Raw genomic sequence first — 22,537 nt, 5'->3', positions numbered from 1 at the left:
TGTAATCATAAACCAAAACCATCTAATTGTGAAAGAAGCACTAATAGAATCCAAAACCCAAAAAACAGAACCAAGTCAACATAGCATTTAGGTCCATATCTATTTCGTTCCATGCCTTTAAACCCAATGTCCAAGCCTCGTCTCGAGCACCAATTCTACAAAATGTGGAAACCTGATGGATATATATAAAAACTAGATATAAAACCGCAATACCCAACAAAAAATGCGACAAGTTGATAACTTGAACCTCCTCACCTTTTGGTCTCTTCATTTATATCAAATAATAACAATAATTTTTTCACGTGGATCTCAAGTTTATTCATTTTTTTCAAATGGAATGCGTAGAGATTGCACACTCCAAGACTGTAAATATCATTTATCTTTTATCAAAGTGAAAGATACACCAAAAACTTGTCGTAGGATAACCAAAACATGCTCTGGACGTCCCCCCACAAGCAACCAAAGTAATATCAACAAAACCTACGAAACAGCCCCCTTTATTTTATATACCAACAACAAAATCAATATGGTCCATTTTCTTTCCTTTGTTAGGAACAACCAGTTAAAAATATTTCATGGAGATTATAACTTTTTATTAATTCTTTATAATTAGGTGAATTATTGAATACAAGTCAAATATATTCCCTTTCTATGTTCACTGCTCTTTATTTTCTTTTTCTTTTTCTTTTTCTTTTTAAGATTTTAATGAAATCAGTCAAGGTTGCATTTTGATAGAAAAATCTGGATTTAGATTTAAATTTATCTTTGAATTTCAAATCAAACTAATTTCAAATCCAAGATTTTGAAAAGCCAGCAAATTTTTTGGACTTTAGTGTAAATTCAAAGAATTAGAGTACTGTTATTCTAAGACATTTACATCACGTACGCGTAATCTGATTTATAAGATAAATTCTAAAATTTGAAGCCTTAGAATAACAGTACTCCTTCTTTGAATTTCTTTCTCAAGCCGGTTATATATAGAGCACACTATCTACATTCAAACCCAAATGTTAATATATAATCTAAAGGAAGGATTTTAAATTAAAAAAAAAAATCTAAATCCATATTTTCCTCAAAGATTCATTCATGTAAATGTTATACACATGAATTTGAAAGTGTTATTTCTCGTTAAAGTGGATTGTGTGAACTGCAAATCTGCAATCTGGGAGCATTGGACATGGCCTTGAGTGTTAGAAGCCCATTATCAGCCAGAACTTAGAAGCATAGGGACATGGCCCTAGCTTCTTGTCCAACCATCTCCCTTCCTTTCTTAGGTTTCCATTTTCTCACAGCTGATTAGTCAAAAGAATACAAACTGGGTTGCAAGGACCTGTTCTCTAATCCTATGCCCATGATTTAGAAGTTTTCTTATCATTTTAGTTCCATTTTCTTTAAACTTGTTTTGTTTAAAAGGAATCCAAACATTTTATAATGATATGAACTGAACAGAAAACAATAGATTAGGACTCATTTGGATAGTTAAAGTGTTTCATCTCATCTCATTTAATCATTATAATTTTTTTAAATTTTCACATAAAATTTAATAAATAATTCAATTTTTTAAAATTTTAAAATAATATTAATATTAATTAAAAATAATATTATGTCTTATGTCTCTGTTATAGAAAAATTGATCAATGGAAAGCGTGTGTTAAAAAAAAAAAAAAAAACTCAGATATAACATCACCGACAATGTACGATATATTTATTTATTTATTTATACTTGGGTCAAGTTTTATGTTTACGTAGACGACAAGATTGCGACTGAAAGCAACTGATGAAGCATTATGGAGTCTCGTGGGCTCCATGCAATTTTGATTGTCTTTCTGCTTTTACTAGGTTTTGAAATTATAATTTATTTATTTTAAAAAATAAGATGTGCTAAAAAATATTTTATACAAGTTATTTAATTTTTATCCTCTTAATTTGGATATTTTAATGATACATAACTATCCTCGTAATTATAAAAAAAAATTATAAAATAATTGTAAAAGTATTATTAATCTTTTTTTTGCTTACTCGTCTAATTAGTCTATTTTTTTATTAAAGATTTTGCTCATTATCTCTCTACATCATACATCACACTTTTTTTTCTTATCAAATATGTGGTATATAGATGATAAGCAGAAAAATTAAATTAGCTTAAGAAGAATAAAATTAAATAAATAACTAAAAATATGGTGTGTGGCGTGTGAGAATAATGAGTAGTAAAACTCTTCTTTTATTATGAGCGAGGTAAAAATTAAGGTGCGCTTTGGATAGTGAGTTGAGATGAAAGTTAAAAGTTAAATGAAATATTATTTTTTAATACTATTATTGTTTTGATATTTGAAAAAATTGAATTGTTTCTTATATTTTGTATGAAAAGTTGAGAATGTTGTAATGATGAGATAAATGAAATCATTTCTCAATCCAAACAAGGTAGGATTTGAATATTTGGAATATCTCAAAATCTTATGAATAGTAGTGAAATTGTCAGTGAATAGTGAAATGGTTTGTATAGAGATTCATTTTTTGCCATAAAATGCTTAATAGGAGGAATGAGATAACTCCTTGTAAAGACCAGGATGAGTTTGTTTCTAAGTCGTCCGAAACTTCTCAACACGCCCCCTCACGTGTGGGCCGGTATTTCCAGTACCATTGACGTGGGGAAGTCGCAGAAGCTCATCATTAATCATAGGTTAACCTGACTCGGATACCATATAGAGACACATATTTCTCTCTATAAAAAGTCTAATAGGAGGAGTGAGGTAACTCCTTATAAAGACCATGATGAGTTTGTTTCTAAGTCGTGTGGGACTTCTCAACACTTTAAGATAAAATATTTTATTGGATTTTGGTAAAAGATAGAAAAATTGAATAAAAATATTATAAAGTTAATTTTTTAATATTATTTTTGTTTTAAAGTTTTTAAAAGTTGTAATAATTAGATAAAAAAATCAAAGATTTAAATTTAAAAATTATTTATATTTGAATAATTTTTATAAATTAAGACGTTAATATAAAGCTAGAAAAAAATGGAAAATAGTTGCGTAAAACTAGTCCCACAGTAGCTACCATAAAGCAAGAAAATTTCACCACTTCGTAAAATCCCAGTTGTCGTTTAACACCAAACAAATCCGCGGCCGCGACGTTAGAAGGGAAAGCACAAAACTCTTTTGAAAAATCAATTAAATAATATTTATAGTCGTAGAGGGCGTAAGCACCGTATAATCTTTTTGAAAAAATTAAATAAATATGAGACTTACATAAAAAATAAAAAAATTAATTTTTTAATTGTAGACCTCATTCTTTTTCAAAAGAATTATGTGGCGCTTACATACTCCACGACTGTATCTAACATTACTCAATTTTTTTTTTTTGAGACTCAGCAGCCATACATATATTATATACTAAAATTGAGCATATATATATATATATATATATATATAAGAATAACGCTAGATTCAGTCATAGAGTGTACAAGCCCCTTGCAATATTTTTGAATAGAAGTTGGGTCTATTGTTAAAAATGATTTTTTTATGTGGGTCTCAGATTTATCTTTTTATTTAAAGAGAGTGGACGATGATTGCACAACATAGGACTGCAGATATTTTTTTTTTTTTAAATAGGGTATGTGGGACTTGCATACTCGATCTAAGACTACAAATATCATTTTACTTTTTTAAATTAGAGAGTATGCGGGACTTGGCCAAACCATCTTTGTTAAGGATAAGTTCAGGTATCATGTATATGTCTACCAACCTAATTAATTAATTAACTAATCAATCTCGTGGCTTACAAAATCTTACTGATTCCTTTGCAAGATTTTTTTTTTTATATATATAGCAAAACATCACTTTATTCATCAGCTTAACTGGAAATCATATTACATAGCTAAAACAAGAACTATGCAACAGAAAATAGATTACACAGTTTCAAACTCCACAATTTGGGAACAGATTCAGGGACATAATCCCACCAAATTATAAGAGTACTAAGGAACCATGCATATTTGGCCAAACCATATGCAGCTCCATTGGCTAGTCGACTCACATGTTGAATTGAGACCTTAGGCATTTGTTTCATCAATCCCTTAATAGCACTAATTAGGTTATCCTGCATAGACATAGGTTCATCTTGGCTCCGTATTGCTTGCACACTCAATAAGGAATCTGTTTCCACTATCAATTTAGGAATCCCCATTGGGAAGCAGAGCTGCATACCCCTTAAGATCGCAAGCGATTCAATTTCCATAGAATCTTAGACCTCATTCTCTTTACCACTTGCTAACATTAAGACTTTGCCATGGGAATCTCTTAGAATCACTCCAATTCTTGAGCTAGATTGATTTGCAAATGTGGCTCCATCAATGTTCAACTTTAACACAGTAGCAGGTGGAGGATGCCATTTGAAATTCATAGACAAAGATTGAGAAGAGATCCTTTGGGCTTCATCATGTTCCTTATAAAGAGATAGAGCATACTCTAAGGACACTACAAGATTTTGAGTAACTCCCTCATATAAGAATTTATTCCTTCTATGCCAAAAAGACCAAGCCATTAGAAAGAATTTTTCTAACCCTCCTGAAAAACTAGAACTCAAAATTTGCTGAGATAACAATAGTCTTCCTACTCACCATCCCAACATAGATAACTAAAAAGTTGCTTCCAATAGGGTCTTATCAGAGAGCAATATACTAGTGCATGGCTAGTGTCTTCCGAGTGATCCTGACAGAACTTGCATACATCTTCTACAACCACCTTTCTTTTCTTTAGATTATGTAGAGTAGGAAGTCCATTCTTAACAGCCCTCCAAGCAAACACCTTTACTCTATTAGGAACATGTAATTTCCAGATTTTCTTCCAAAGAGATTGATGGGATTGACCATTAGAACATTCCCCATCATTCTTGCTATTCCTTATTGAGTAAAAAAGTTTTTAGGCACTTTTAACACTAAAGACTCCATTCTTCTCACAATTCCTAATAAGCTTATCCTCTCGAGTTCCAGGGCCCAGATTTATTTTCAATACCTCAGCAGCTTCCTTGGGAGGCAGCAAGCATCTCACAAGTCCACCTTCCACCAATTAGTAACCTCATCAATCAAATTGTCAACAGTTTCCACATCTAGAGTTCTACATATAGATTGAGGTTTAGGAATTGAAACTTGTTGAGACAACCAAAAATCAGGCCAAATCTTAATGGATTTCCCATTCCCTACTCTCAATTTGCAACCTTTTATCAATTAAGCTTTAGCATCCCAAATACCTCTACAAGCAAAAGATGAGTTATTGCCAAGCTTAGAATCTTTAAACTCACATAAATGAAAGTATCTAGCTTTATAAATCTGATGCAATAAAAAAAATTTCTCATGCATAATACACCAACCTTGTTTGGCAAGAATAGCCACATTAAAAGTTTGAAGATCTTTGAACCTGAGCCCTCCCTTGCCTTAGCTTCACACATTTTGCTCCAACTCATCTATCTAATCTTGTTTTCTTCCTTTTTCTGACCCCACCAGAACTTGGCCATCATGTTCTCTAATTCTACACACAAACTCCCAGGCAATTTAAAGCAACTCATAGAGAAAGTGGAGATTGACAAGGTAACAGCTTTGACAAGAACTTCCTTACCCCTTATGATAACAGCTTTTCTTTCCACCCTTGTAATTTCTGCCAAACTTTATGCTCGATCACAAGAAAGACCTTTTTCTTATTCCTACCCGCCATAGCTGGCAAGCCAAGGTATTTTTCATACTGTTGGACTTGTTGCACCCCCCAAAAGGACAAAATATTTTCTTGCTGATCTGCCTCCACATTCTTACTAAAGACCATGGCTATCTTTTCTTTGTTCACTTTTTGTCTAGAAGCTTTCTCATAATCCCCAAGGATATGTTGAATATTCAGGTTTGCTTGTAAGGTTTCCCTACAAAAAAGCAAACTATCATTTGTAAAAAGAAGGTTCAATTTTTGGGATCCTTTACAAATCTGAATTCCTTCCACCATTGTATTAGTTTCAGCTTCTTCAATAAAGAAATGAGGTCTTCCATGCATAAGAGGAAGAGATAAGGGGATAGAGGATCCCCTTGTCTCAATCCCCTAAATGGAAAGATAGGTCCTTTAGGAACTCCATTCACCAACATTGAGAATGACACAGTCTGAACACACATCATGATCAAACTCCTCCACCTGCCGCCAAAACCCATATTTTCCATTAATCTGTCCAAAAAAAACCATTCCACTTTGTCGTAGGTTTTGCTCATATCAATCTTCAATGACATATAACCCTTCTTGCCTTGTCTTTTCTGCTTGAGAAAATAAACCACTTCATAGGCCACTAAAATGTTGTCAGTTGTCAACCTTTCAGGCACAAAAGTTGATTGAGTCATAGAAATTATGCTTGATAGCACAATTTTAAATCGATTTGTCAATAATTTTGAAATTAATTTATGAACTATATCACACAAACTGATAGGTCGATAATCAGCCACAGTTTTAGGTTTTGACTTCTTTGGAGTCAGAGATATAAAAGTACGGTTAAAGTCACTCACCATCTCCCCTCTATTAAGGGCATGAAGCACTACTGTAGTGACATCTCTTCCTACGACCTCCCAATATTTCTGATAAAAGAGGGGGGCATTCCATCTGGACTAGGATCTGTGGAAGGATCCATCTATTGCAAGGCTTCTATAACTTCTTCAACTCTAAATTCTTTAAGCAATTCAACATTCATATCACCTGAAATCCTTCTATGTAATTCCTCTAGAAAGTCCATATTACCTTGCTGACTTGAAGCAATAAAAAGAGTCTGGAAATAGTTTACAATCTTAGGATCTCTACCATCTCTCGTGTGCCATATATTGTTTGCATCCTTAATACTTGAAATGAAATCAAGTTCATTTTCCTCCTATGCGAAGCCTTATTATGGAAGAATTTAGTATTTTTGTCACCTTCCTTAAGCCATAAAGCCTTGGACCTCTGTCTCAATATTATCTCATCTCTCTCAAGCCATTTGTTCATTTTTGCTCTAGCCTCCTTATGCAAAGTAGGATTTAAACATTGTGGGTCTGAAGTAAGGAGAGCTTGCATCCTATTTCGAGCCTTCTCAATTTGTCTTCTAACATTCCCAAAAGAACTTTTGTTCCAAATCTGCAACTTCTCCCCACAGGTCCTAATCTTCTTCATCACCAAATTCAAGCCAATAGATCCAGATTCACCCTTCCAAGCCTTATTAATTACCTGCTTGCAGTCATCAGAAGTTGTCCACATTGCCTCAAATCTAAAGATTTTTTGACTGGACTGATAAGGGCTAACAACTTGTTGCTTCATAGAAATGGCTAAATGATCTGAGTAAGCAACAAAAATATGTTCCACAGACAACAAAGGGGAAAAATCTCTCCATTCCACATTTGATAAGAATCGATTCAATCTCTCTGAGATGCTATGGGAGTTCTCCCTTCCATCCCACCATGTGAACTGAGGCCCTTTAAAACCCAAGTCAACAAGTTCACAGTCCTAAAGAACTGATCTGAAATCCTTCATAAGTTTGGCTTCTCTAAACCTACCCCCTCTCTTCTCTCCATGATGAACGATCTCATTAGAGTCTCCTACTAATAGCCAAGGTTGTCCAAAACCCACTCGAAGGGATCTAATCAAGGCCCAAGTCTCACCTCTTTTAGCAACTTCTGGATTCACATATATGCCAATGAAAAACCACATTGCATTACCACTATCATGAACCTTCCTCTTAACCACAACATGAATATCACTACAAGAAATCTGACCTTTTCCAGCGGTCAAAATCGTCACAAATACCTTTAGAAATCGCTGCATTTGATCAATTGCGGCGATTTATAAATCGCTGCAGGTTCGCCACTATCCTAAAGCCATTTTTGATCAATTGCAGCGATAGGAAAAAATCGTCACAAAGACTAGTATTTCCAGCGACTTTCGTCTGCCGGAAATGTTAAAAAAATGGACAGAAATAGCCCTCCGGTTTACCTTTGAAATCGCTGAGAACTACTATTTCCGGCGATATTTATCGTCACAAAAACTTAATAAATCGCCGCAATAAATTATTATTTTCCCAAGCGATTTGAAATAATCGCCGCTATGGAGTATTCTGCAGCGTGTAATTTTCGCCGCAAAAAACTATTTGTGGCGATTTTATGTCGCCACAAAAATATTTATGCTATAAAAAACTATTTCCGGCGAGTAAAAATCGCCGGAAAATATGTTTCAGAAAATTAAAAAAAAAATGCACAAAACAGTATAGAGAAAATATTATACACATCCAAGTTTTGCAGGCTTCACAATTTTACCTTACACTATGGATTGCCCTAATATTCTTTTTACACAAAAGATCCAAAGATCTATAGTAACTATACTAAGACTATACTAAGCATATTAAGGTAATAATCATGAGAAGGAGAGACCAGTTCAAGGGACAAGCAGCAGAATAAATCAAATAAGCTCATGGATATGTCATCCTAATATTTTAAATGACAATTCTCTCTCAAAAAATGTCATCCTAATATTGTAGACCTGTGTCTACAATCAAAAACTAGACTGACCTTGATTATTGAGTGAGGAACATTCCTGCAGAGTACTGCTCCCCACCCAGCATACAATGAACGTAAACCACCATTTCCAATGATTCCAAGTAATGCATTCCTGCAAAAACAGAACAATGAGTAACATGGAAATAGCAAACTACCAAAGCCAACTCTCCTTCTTTTTTTTTTGTTGGGGGGGTGGAATAAGAAAGAAACGTGGCAGAACCAACAGCCAACACAAAATAATTGAAGACTTTTCACAGGCTTCTAAATGTGTTCAACTCAGCTTTCTCTCCAACTCTACCCCATATAACTTTAAAAAAACAACACTAAATGAGGGGGATAGGAAAGGCACAACTACCTGAGGGGAAAAGAGGAATTCTCTAAATGCACTATTACACAAAGCTAAAGAGGTAGTTTTTATCTCAGAAACACCAATATCTGACATATGATAGTCTATATATATACTATCATCAGACCACATTAACAAAACTAGGTTTCTTCTCAACAATTGACCCTTTTTTAATCTTTTTCATTTCAGCTGGAGTGTATCAATTCAAATTTTGTAAGAGATAATAATTAGCAAGATTTTTTTGAAAATTGTGTGGATTAAAATGCAAACAATATTGTGTGAATTCCATGCATGCAGTACATGCCGACCATACAAATAATGTTTCATATATATTATCCATCTTAGTGGAAAAGCAAGGCAAATTAGAGGCATATTGCAGCAGGCTTGGCGGGTTTTAAGTTGATCTACTAAATATGTCGAGTCATTAATGTAGAAAGATTAATGCAAATTATTATTATTATTATTATTATTTTTAACGCGTAAACAATCATGGAAAACATATTTTCAACCATTTAGATTAAACTATATATATATATATATATGACTCAGTTTAATTTGCTTGAGGAAATTAATAAACTAGTTGTATATTTCTGACTCCTTTTTGCTTTCCATAAGAACTATCTACAATCTACAACAGCAAGACTAGAAGAATGGAGGGTCAAACGAAGGGATACACAATTAGTAATTGTGTATGTCCTTTTTGCATCATATCCTTTATATTTTCAAATAATAATTTTGATAATTAAAGATATAACTAGTCATGTTAGGATAGTTTCTGAAATGTCAGCCTCTTCACAATCAACAGCTCATGTTGATTATCATACTTGTAATATGCCAATTACTAATTTTGTGAGTAAGAGCCAACTAGTCATATATAATTCTTGGAATGGACAGAAATCTTATGTGATGCAGAATGTAAACTTCAGTCTTCAAGGCTGCAATTTTAGCAACTTCATGGAAGCTACTGGCAACAATATCCTATTTATAAGCAACAAGGGTATATGATCTTAGAACCGAAGTCCTTAATCTACAGCCTTCATGAATCTCATGTTGTATAGATATTTCTAAGTAGGTATAAGTGTGTATGATCAGGAACTTAATACAAGGTAAGTGGCTATTTAAGATATGCCAATATCGCCTACTGTAATCCAGAAATGAAAATAACGTCAGATAGAAATTTAAAATCAAAGGAACCGATAAATCAAAGAATACATGCATGACAACAGGAAATCAAATGAAACATGCACCAACCCCAACACAGATGTCAGTATAACATGGAGGTGAACTTTAATATTTCTCATACTTAGCTTCTGGTGTACAAAAAATGAGCAATCCCCCAATGCAAAGAGCTAAAAATGGTTAAAGATTCATGAACATAAAAATTAGAAAAGAACAATTTACCTGGGGTCAGGTCAGGGAAAGAATGCTCAATAAAACGTGTTGCAGCCTGATAATTCAAGGTAGTAGAGGGTCGAAGTGGTGCTGGAAGAAAAAAATCAAAATCATGCAATCAATTAAGAGGAAAATAAACTACAGCCAACACAAGAATATTGTCATTAGAAAATGAGATTCTAAAAAAAATCAAATTTGAGCATATGATAGTATGCTCTGCATATTAAATGACCCAGCCCAGTCACTTTCATCTTAAAATAAAGTAAAATCTTCATAGTAAGATTAGGAGTGCCCTTGTACTTGCAGCACCATTCACGATGACATTTTAAGATGAGAAATTAACAACAAATGTCAAAATTTCAAAGAAACAAATGTACCTTTACTCAAGTCTATGAACCTCTCTAGTTTGTCCTAATAAAAGCTTATCTTTCCTACATCACATGGGCAGGGGAAAAAACAGTTTAGCAAGACCTAACGTCAAAAGTTCAAAATAGTTTGAATCAAACAATCAAATCCAAAAAGCAAATTATACAAGTGCAAATAATGAGCCCTTTATCTCCCAAATGTGTAGACCAACAGAGAAACCAGAGCATTATGATAACCATACTCTAACCAGATATGTCAATCGAATCATTACACTCATTCGATATCATTCGTTACCTATCATAGCACATTTTTTTTTTATAAGTACCTATCATATAAGGGGATTACTTCGGTAAAACAGTGAAGTATGACATTAAAGCAAACAAACAATCATATTCAAGAGTTTAGAGGTAATTAAAGATAAAAGGCACTAAAAGTTTTCAAAGGAAAAAGCAACATACTTGGACCATTTCACTAACAAAGTTAAATCCTCCAGGTCCAATAAAAGATCCAGCTAGCAGATATTCAATGATAACATGAGAACATTAAGCATGATTAACAATAATATCAGATAATCAGTTCAATGTAAAACTTGAACAGATTCTAACATTGCACTCTGTCATGTAAAAAACATAGATCAAATATAATCAGACCAGCTGTCCAGCACAAGCAAAGGCAATGCCATCAGTATTATGACTTTAAAACCATCGATATTATGACAAATCAAGGTGAGGATCATACTTCGGGTTTCCTGAAGTGTTTAATTTTATATGTTTCATTCATTGATTGTTTTTTAAACACATGGCAGTTGTGGTTATATAAATAACCAGATATTACTAAAATGAAATATAAAATTTAATTTAACAAACAATAGTAAAGATTTATACAGAAATGACAAAATCCACAAACACAAACCTCAAACTAAATAGCCCAAACCTAAAAAATATTGTGTTCTAACATAATGAATCAAAATTAAAAAATCAGCAACTTAAGAAATTTATATGTAGTACGTACAGTTGAAACAGTCCAAATTTGCTTCGAATTTGTCATCAATCTAAAGCAAATTAGCAATGAAATGCGAACCAAAAAAATTATCAAATTATATTCCTTCTCCCTCAAATAACTCATGTAGATCAAGATGAAACAAAAAGAAAAGAAATCATGTGGATGCTCAATTAAATAAAGGTATGATTTTGATTAATTCAGCCCAATCTGTTAATTGCATCCCAGAAATATATGCACAAATTAAAGAAGATCAAATATATATATATATATATTTATATATATATATATATATTTATTCTATGAGCTACTGAACCTCAGTCTTTGATCAATCACCTATATATGGCCTCAAATCCAGACAATAAAGCTTATAATTCACTTTGACTGATCATGGTCATGAGAATCTACATATATATTTATAGTACTATTCATGTTTCACGCTTAACTTTTCACGGTCGAAGCACGTTATCATGATTAACTTGAAGATTAAATTGAAAACCCATACCAGGGGTGGTCGTGGTGGTAGCTTGGAGTGGAGTGGTGGCTCGGGAGGAGCACGGCAGCGCTGAGGAGAGCTGGTGGTCGTGGGTTGCGAACAGAGCAAGGGAGAGAGGGAGGGCCTCGGGCTGCTCGGCTAGGCGTGGAGGAGAAGGGGGCTCTGACGGAGGACTGTGGACGGCGCCGAGATGTGGGTGGTGGCGAACGGCACCCCTAGCGGCGGCGATATAGAGAAATCCGAGAGAGAGAGGTGAGGCTAGATTTGGGGAAAAGCCAAGAGATCGGCGCTGGGGCTGGGGGAAAAGGAGGGGTTGGCTATCGAGGTGAGGTGGCGGTGGCGTGGTGGGGTCGCCGGTGACGGTTGTGGGTGGCGGAGGCTTGAAGGAGAAGAATTTGGGGAGAGGGGGGCAGGGGGGCGGGGAGAGTTCGGCGAGGGAAACAAATTAATGAGGGAAAAACCTAACCAGCGGCATTTAAATTTTATGTGCTTTTTCCGGCAAATTTTATTCGCCGCTAATAAGTTTTAAATGAAGCATATTTTGTTACGGCGACAATTTTCGCCGCAAAATCAATTAATAATAGCGATTTTTTCATTTCGACGAAAACTTAACATGCTACAGTATAAAATTATTTATTGCGGCAAAAAAAATCACCGCTATAGATGGAAAAATCGCTGCAACAAGTCAAGACAAAATTATTTTCCTCCATTTCGCAACTTAACCGAGGAAATTGAGCGGCGACTTGAAAATCGCCGGAAATAACATCTATTTGCAGCGATTTGGGTTGCGACGATTTAAAAATCGCTGGAAAAGACCTGATTTCTTGTAGTGTATGTGACTTGGAAAATTCCAAAATCTTTAGTTCCACCTAAGCTTTCCAGAGCAAAGCTAGGCCACCACCTCTACCTTCATTACTAACTGTCAAGCAATTAGCAAAGCTTAAACCATAATTTATCATTCCATTCTTCTAACATTCAAACGGGTTTCTTGCAAAAACAAGATATCGAGATCTTCTCTTTGTACTAAATCACAAAGGATACAAATTCCCTGTGGGTTCCCAAGCCCACGGGAATTCCAACTTACAATATTCATTGTTGTCGGCAGAGTTGAAATCCAGCCTTTGCCAATAACAAACCACTTTCATGGTTAAAACTTCCTGCCTCTTCAAACAAAAGCTCACCCTCCCTACCATTATCCACTGCTGCTTTGACTCTTATCACACCTTCCTGGAACACAGCCTCTTCACTAACCAAATCAATAGCACGCTTTCTACTCTCTACTGAACTACAAAAGACAGGAGAAGTACTTGAAGCACGAGCTCGAACCTTCCATCTCTTGGTTTTTTTTTTAAATTCTGTTGAGGCTCAGTATGCAAGGAAACTAACGAGGCCTGTGGTTTTGAAAGTTGGGTCAAAACCAACTCAACTTCCCAGATCCACTTTGGCCCATCCACTCTTCTGCTTATTTATCCACTGGATATGGGAACTGTAACCCCTTAACGGAATTAACTGCCCCAGATTCATTATCCATATATTCTTCCCCACAACCAGAATTATTATGCAAGTTGTTACCCGAAAAATCCTCCCCTTCCTTATTAAGGACAAAATCTTTTCTTTGACTATCTGCTCCCTGATCCTTGCATTGATTCTCTCCTTGTTTTCCTTCTGTTTCGTATTTTGAATTACTCAACTGTAATTGCTCTGAGTTATCCCTACCACCTTCCTCCACCACTTGCTGGGTTCTTTCACGACGGCGTTGAAAGCCCCCCATAGCTTGACTGCCACCCTGAACCTCCCATTGTCGTCTACTAGGAATATTTGCACGCAACCAAAAACCGAACTGCTCCCCATTTGAAGATTGCATATCAGATATAGGACAACCTTGACTTTCATGAAGAATGTGTCCACATTGAAAACAAACTTTTGGGAGTCTCTCATACTTAATGGGAACCCAAAATTTCTTGTCACTGATCATCACAATTCTTCCTCTCGCAAAAGGTGTTTTCAAATCCAACAAAATTTTCAGACGTAAAAAGGAGCCCCCAACCCACATCATCCTCGTCCACTTCAATCTCTTCCACCACTCCTAGAGTGTTGCCAATTCGGAATCCACACTCCTTTGACATACCCGCAAAGGGTAGGTTGTGGAGTTGCACTCACATGAGTGCCTTATCAAACTGAATATTACTAGGTTGAATCAAGCGTCGAATTGGTTGATCACAAACAGGGGATTATCAAAAAATCATGGACGACCCTCCTCAATCCGCCTCATATTCGCATGTGTTGCAAAGGAGATAACAAAAGTATTATCTCTCATCTCTTTAAACGCTGCTGGTTTACTCAATTTCCAGACCCTCGACATTGTAGACTCAATGACAGCTTTGCTTATCGCACGATCATTCCATATTTTTCCAACCAAGCATAGTTCACCCTTTTTATAAACTGCCAACGTTGCAGACTCTTCAATAGTAATCACAACATCCTCCTCCTCCATTAGGTTCAGTTTCTCCCATAACTCCTCGAGACAATCCATGAAAGAAACTAGAGTGTATTCTAATAATTAACAGTAATTGTGACAGACACTATTATTAAAACTTTGACCCCCAAAGGACTATTCCCACTCACCATCCCTTTTCTATAGAGAGAAAAGAGAGGAGACTAGAGATGAGTATTTTTTGGGTTTTGATGATTCGACTTTCCTTTGCAAGATCTTGAAAGTGATTTATACCGTTGAACGTATAAATCAACAACTTAATTATGCCGGGGTGGGTTTTTTTTATAAATAAAATTTTGACTTTGATCTCTTATTTTTGGGACCGTTCTCTTAACAGAGTGGAAATTTGCCTTCACTGAATACCGGTAATCAATAGAGAGAGAGAGAGAGATCATTATTGAAAGGAAAAGAAATTAAATAATTTGGTTAGTGATTAATTAGTATAGAGTTTAATTGTGGGTTATTTTGCAGTGATCCAGATCGATGATGATAAAGACATGATGATCAGAAAACATGATCATGACTAAAACAAACTTCTCGATCTAATGTAAATCATGTCGTGGTTATCATGTTGGGGATCACTCGATCTATATATGTCACGCACCTAGAACATGATCAACCTACGACATATAATCGATGTAAGCGCTGCATGCAGCATGCGCATGCATATATGTTGGCTGGCTGGCTGGCCTACTTTCTTGCTTTCATGCCTGATCATCTCCATATATAATATATATAAGTACATTTGATAAGAAATTAAAAGTACGTACTACTGTACTAATTATATATATATATATATATATGGATAAACATATGTGGTCAACATGGTACGTAATTATTGAGTCTGTGTATCTGTCTATCTCTAGCTCTCTCTCTCTCTCTCTCTCTCTCTCTCTCTCTCTCTCTCTCTCTATATATATATATATATATATATATATAGCTTTGTATAGTTTGTATATATGATCTTTGGTGTGCATATTTATTTCACAAGAAAACATTAATTTATAATGATGGCTAAACATTTTTTATTAATTATTACTAATCATGATTACTGGCCCCTCTTGACCTTTTTTTAATTTGTCATTAATCAGTCATGATCTTCATACTGCATGCATATATGCTAACATTATGATTAACATGACATGAGATGGGCCATACGTACCACAGTACTACGTAGTGCTCATCCAATGTCTATTTTTTTTATGTTGTCTCGAGCTGCTGTAATGTCGTCCTGTTGTTCTTAAATATTCTATGTTTTTCTTAGAAGCCCAAACTCAGGCATTAAAAAATCTAAAGCTACGAGCCACAATACAAAAAATTCTTAAAAGAACAAATACCTCAAAAGACAAATCTACAAGGAAAACAAGAAAGTAAGCACATAAACCAAATGATAAATCCGATACAACTTACCATGAACAAACACTACGAAATCCGTAAGTAAGGAAGATCAATTCTATCCATGCATAGAAGACTTCTTAAATTGTTGGGCAACTTATCTCTATCACTAGTCCAATCCATATTTAAGCCCCTAGCTCCACTTTTGGTGAGAGAATCAGCCACCGCATTACCTTCCCGAAAAATATGTTTCACATGGTACTCCATAGACACAAAATAAACACAAATCTCATCCCAAAAGTCCTCTAAATACCAAATGTTACAGTCACCCCTAGTGATCTAATTAATAAGGATTTGGGAGTCAGTCTCTATTTCTAACCGATTGAATCCAAGCCGATAGCACCTTCTAACCCCTTCTAGCAAACTCTGCATTTCAGCAAAATTATTAAAGCCCTAGCCTAAGAAAATAGAATAGGCCGTACACATATTATCATAGACATCGCGTATAACACCCCTGGCTCCAGCCGGCCCAAGATTTCCAAAATTACTACCATCCGTATTTAATTTAACCCAGCCCTGTTGAGGCCTAGTCAATCTCACCACCCGAACCTTCTTAGGTTTTAGATGTAAGATCGAGATATCCAACCTATGTAAAGTAGCAACATCTTGCTTAGGAAATATTCAATGTTCTTAATTATTAGTTAACCTGATTATGTATGGGATTAATTAGGATTATCAGCTAATTAATTTACTAGTACTAGTACTAGTACTACTCCTATTTGTAACACAAGACCTAATTAGTTAGGATAATGCCGTGTTTGAACCGATAGATGACCGATGGTTGACCAATTTTATTTTTTGATTTATTTTTAATTTTTTTTCTTAGTGATTAAGTAATAAGTGAAGTATTATTGAGTTTATGTATTTTCTGTAAAAGAAATATTTAAAGATGTTAAGGAAATGAATAAAAGAAAAGAAAAGAAAAAAAATCAGAAATGCACTATCGGTTGGATTATCGGTAGAGACATCGGTCCCTGTAGCATCATTGATCCAATTAATTAAGGAATATTATTAGCTTTAAATTAACTTTCATTCTGCAAAAGATCAGTTATATATACTTAATTCGAGGAGGAGTTAAAAACCTTCTGATAAATTAAAGGTTTTAAATATTGATAAGTTTGCTGAATGAGCTATCTGATTAAAAATAACTTACAACCGAAACAACCAAATCTAATAATAATTAATCGACTTTAATAATCTTTCATTGTCTCTTATATATTTAAAATGAGAAATGATATTTACAGTTTTAGAATGTGTAATTCTTGTACACTCTTTTTGAAAAAAAATGGATAAATATGGAACTCACATGAAAAAACTAATTTTTTTTAATAGTAGACCTCACTTTTTGCAAATGGAGTGAACGAGACTTGCACACACTAAGATTATTTGCAACTTGCGAACTATTTGTAATGCCACGCCGTCAGATTTATCGGTTGCAAATAATTATTAATAGTAACAAAAATAATGTTTGTTGCAAATTAATTGTTGTGAAAGATCAACCACTCTATTAATACATACAGTGGTATAAGCTATCAATTAATTGTGGAGCTGTGCTGTGACACCTCATATGATAAGGATAATGGTAGGTGGTGTATAGGATCTCACATTCCTCGGAAATGAGAAGTTCTTACTCAAGGTTCTAATAGGGCTCCAATTGTATCGTTGACTAGTCATTTTTAAGGATAGGTCATGTGATTTGAGCTTTCTATTGGGATGTTGGAAATAAAAAGTTCTTACTCTTTATAAGGTTATAATAAAGCTCAAATTATATAATTGACTAGTCATTTTAGAGTATAGGCCATGTGGTTTGGGCCTTCTATTTGAACATTACATGTGTTACATAGAAGCTCCACACTCTTGCACACCACTTAAAAATATATGATTTTACTTTTTTACCTTCATGCTTCATATTTCATATTTTACATGTTAAGAAATATGAGGATAAAAAAATAAAATCATAAATTTTTAAGTGATGTGCAGGAGTGTGAAATTTATGTTTAGAATTTTTCATTAATTGTGTTTGCATGATTGATCATGTATGCGTACGTTCTCCTTCTATATATACTTTCTGTGGATTTCTTTATAATTGGAGAGCTATTTGCATTGTTCGATTAATCGAAGAAGCTCGATGGATCGAATTTGTGAACGGCCTGGTCGGGCCTAAGTAGTCTGGCTCGACCATATATTCTGTGCGTCTACCCAAGACCAATACTGCATGTCATCACGTCATGTTCGCAATATATTTAAGAATACCATTAAATATATATATATATATATATATATATATATATATATCTGAAGCCTAGTACATGTACAGTACATTCCTTTATATACGAAAAATGTGTGTTCGATCGAGTTTGATCCTATGCATGTTTTTGGAGAATTTAACCGATCATCTTGTACTGGGCTTGATTAGAGATCGACCATAATCGATCTATTCTATTTTATTATTATAATTTTTTAAAATTTTAAAATAATAATAATATTTTAAAATATATTATTTTTTATATTTTATTTAATTTTTAAATCTACGTCCATTCTTTTCCATGTTAGGTCGATAATATCCGAACCTAACCTAAAGCGAAAGTTTGCAGGAATCTTCGTCGGTGTTTCGGACGCCGCAGGGTGGAGGGTGAGAGAGCCAGAGGTGCGGCCCTCAACCCCACCAGTCCCGTCAGAAAGGTTCGACGAAATCTATGCAAAGATATCTCAGGGGACCCACAAATCTAGGAGGCCTCTGAAAACTCTCGCTGTCTTTTTTGACATGCATGCATCTCCATCTCCCTCCCTCCCTCCCTCTGCTCTCTGATTGAGAAATAAATATCTGACAAATCAACAGATAATATGCAGACAAAGCGAGAGAGAGAGAGAGAGGGTGGTAGAAAAATATTGAGGGAGGAAAAAAAAAAAGAAATCAGACAAACGTACGTAAACTGAAATTCTGTCTGTGTTTGATGATTGATTTAATGCATGCACAAAGTACCAAAATTTGCGTCTCTATAAATGGGTGCATGACATGATCTCCTTAATCTTTTCTCTTTTCTCGTTTTTCTTTTCTTTTTCTTCTCTCAGATCAATGATTAGACTGTCTTTTATTTAGTTCTGTCATTTTATTTTTAGATAATTAGATCAAATTTTTTAAGTTTAAATATATAAAATAAATTGAAATAAATTTAATCTTTTTTTAAAAAATAAAATAGTAATAAATTATATTAATGATTCATTTGAATTAAATTGAGATAAATTCAGCTCATCTTTCAAACATAACATATCTTAAATTATTAGGACATAGATCAATATAACATATTAAAATTTAAAAATTTTAAGAAAAAATAGAAGAATAATTTTACAATATTTATTATTTATTTAAATATTTAACCAAATAATAATAATAAATATTATCCAACCTAATATTTCTTACGTATTTCTCAATCAAATTTAAATAATAACTCGAAAACATTTTATTTTTTTCAATTGGCCGAAAGTTGCAAAGACTCATGTGACCATCCGTACTAGAGTGGATAAATTTTATGCTGAAATTAAAGCGTGATAAACCTTGAAAAGGTCAGAATAAAGGTAATTGCCTTTGACAGGTAAGGTGTTCATTGATGGGAGCAACAAATTCCATGAATGATTAAATTATGTGTCAGCCGTGCATTAATGCTGCATGCAGCAACCAGCGTACGTGCGTACCTATCAGCTCATTAAAGCATCTTTTATTTTAAATCTTTTATTTTGCAAGTGAGAGGATGGAAGAGATTGAGATTTAAATAAAATATTATTTTTATTTTTAAATTTTAAAATAAATTGAATTGATTATTATATTTTATGTGAAATTTTAAAAAAATTATAATGATTAGATAAATTAAAATTATTTGTAAAAATAAACTAAACGTGGAACTTCAATACTACTACAACTTGTTTTTGTATGTGGAAATTTTATATATAAAAAATAAAAAGATTAATATTAAGTATAAGTTTTAAATAAATAAATTTTTGCGTAGATTTTTTGTAAAAAAAAAAAAAAAAGAGTGACTAATTTCTTTTATTCTTTTTTACATGAGATTCATTTATATATATATATATATATAAAAGTACGCACGAAACTTATTTATCTAGAATTTGTACAAATCATTTCTCAAACAAAAACAAACTCAATTTTTGGTTCTTTAACCATATTATGCATTGATGTTATCTATATACGTACGTATTACATGTTAAATTTAAATTAAGTCCTTTTGAATTATCGGATTGAATTAGATTATTTAATGCAAACGATAAAGATATGATATTAAATATTGTGGGATCTGTATGGTTCGAAATTCAGGATAAAAATGCTAAATCTTAGAAGATTTACTTAATATAAACATTAATTTCCCCAACATTAGATTGTCTTATTTGGTCATATAATTAAAGAGATCGAACATCATGAATTCATATAAGATCATCACCATACTTATACTACAACAAATAATTATGTCTTTTAGGGACGAATAATTTCGTCCCTAAAAGTCAATTTTGTTGTAGTTTTAGGAGTTGTTTAGATAGTGAGATGAGATGAGAAGAGATAATATAGCTTTAAATAAAAGTTGAAAGTTGAATAAAATATTGTTAAAATACTATTATTGTTTTGAGATTTAAAAAATTTGTTAATTATATTTGGTACTGTAGAAATTTAAAAATATTGTAACGATGAGATTAAATAAGATGAGATGAAATGAATTATAAATATTTTTCAATTCAAACAACTTCTTGAAAACAAACGTCATTAATGAAATGGACCTCCCAAGATCAATATCTTGTATCAATGACTTCAAATGTCCTTGAATATATATAGTTGATATGCGGCCAGAAAAGAAAATTACCGATGCTAGCAATAAGTACTTTATCATCATTTATTGTAGTAGTACTGAATGACCCAGTAGTTGTTGGCCGGGTTATATCTATGATCGATCGATCTACTTTTGAAGACTAACTTAGCAGGACATGCATCTTCCTTGAATTTGTGACCTGACCCATACAAAAATACAGGTCATATATATATATATATATATATATATAAATGGTGAAGTATTCATGGGACCCATTAAAATTGTATATTATATTCAAGTCTTTACTTTATTTTATTACTAAAAAGTTAATTGATATAAAGAAATGGATTAAATTCAAGATATTCTGACCTTCAAGTGGATGATTTTAGATCACAATCCAATCATAAATTAATAGATAAAAGATTCATTTTTATTGCACAATTTAATTAAGAATAGTGCTACATATACTTATATAATTTTATTTATATTTAACACTCATTTTGTTAGTTTTCTTTTAAAATTTAAAATTTTATGATTTTCAACATATCAATAATTAACAGGTAGAAAAGTAAATTTTTTTATAAATTTTTCTTAAATACATTTAATATATATTTTTTAATTAAATAAGCCATGCACTTCATTCTGAATTGATTGTCTGCTCGCTATAATATTTAAGGCAGACTTCTTCAGTGATCAAAATTTGTGGAAAAAGCTACAAAATTTATCAAAAATAATTTTCTCTGATGTTCATTTTTAAAATGATTCATTCATAGGAACTTTCATTGTTTGATTTTTTTTAATTTCTGTTTGGTGTCTGGAATGATTTTTTCGTACAGTACCCATGATTGTTACGCGGGACGATCAACGTCGAAGTATCCATTATTAATACATGAATGGAAACCTGGAGGATTCGAAGATAAGATTCTATATATGTACGTATCCATGGTTGAGCCAATTATGACTCGTTATCTGTTTTGTATACAGCAAAAGCCAACAAGCTAGCTAGCTATGTACGTACAATAATTAATGCTGCATGCATGCATTTTGGCTTTAATTAGTTTCCAGGTTCATGTTCCTCGTCATGATCATCTTTCAATGTGGGCATGCTGGTGCTCATACATACATTATAAACAGTACTGCTCATGTTCATGCTCCATCATAATGTTCATGTTCTATGCCGCCGGAGCACACAAAACATCGTATATTAATAGAATAAAATATCAAATGAGAATTAAATAGAATATTATTTTTTAATATTATTATTATTTTAATATTTAAAAAAATTAAATTATTTATTATATATAATATAAAAATTTAAAAAAATTATAATGATAAGATGATATGAAATACTTATTATATCCGAATCGAGCCATATCAACCTCTTTCGTAAACAGTAACGTATTTAGATTCTTTAGAATTCTTATCTAAACTCTAGGCCGACTTAAAGTAGAAATTATGAAATAGATATATAAAATGGATCCTATAATATTTATAGTTGTTCGAATAAAATTTTTAGACTGTATTAAATATTCAATAAAATATTATGAAACTCAATTTATTTGCATGTCCTTCTTTGGCTTTAGATCTTAAAATTAAGATAAAAAATTGTAGGAAAAATCTAAATCCAGCAATCACCTCCACACTGTCCCAATAATTAAATGACCATATATATCCACAGCAAATTTTAGAAAGCTGACAA

The 22,537-nt window shown here is 33.1% G+C and overlaps 1 long non-coding RNA gene across 1 annotated transcript; it reads right to left on the bottom strand.

Moving 5' to 3' along the window:
• Positions 1 to 10,180: 10,180 nt before the first annotated feature.
• On the bottom strand, positions 10,181 to 10,688 carry LOC118348129. The gene is made up of 3 exons (XR_004801280.1): positions 10,655 to 10,688; positions 10,287 to 10,367; positions 10,181 to 10,195 (listed from the first exon to the last, which is right to left on the bottom strand). It is a non-coding gene; the product is annotated as an uncharacterized LOC118348129 (long non-coding RNA).
• Positions 10,689 to 22,537: the final 11,849 nt, after the last annotated feature.

The sequence above is a fragment of the Juglans regia genome, chromosome 4, assembly GCF_001411555.2.
Source record: "Juglans regia cultivar Chandler chromosome 4, Walnut 2.0, whole genome shotgun sequence".
Lineage (NCBI taxonomy): Eukaryota > Viridiplantae > Streptophyta > Magnoliopsida > Fagales > Juglandaceae > Juglans > Juglans regia.
The sequence above is the reverse complement of the archived record's forward strand: the minus strand, read 5'-3'. Positions and strand labels throughout refer to the sequence as shown.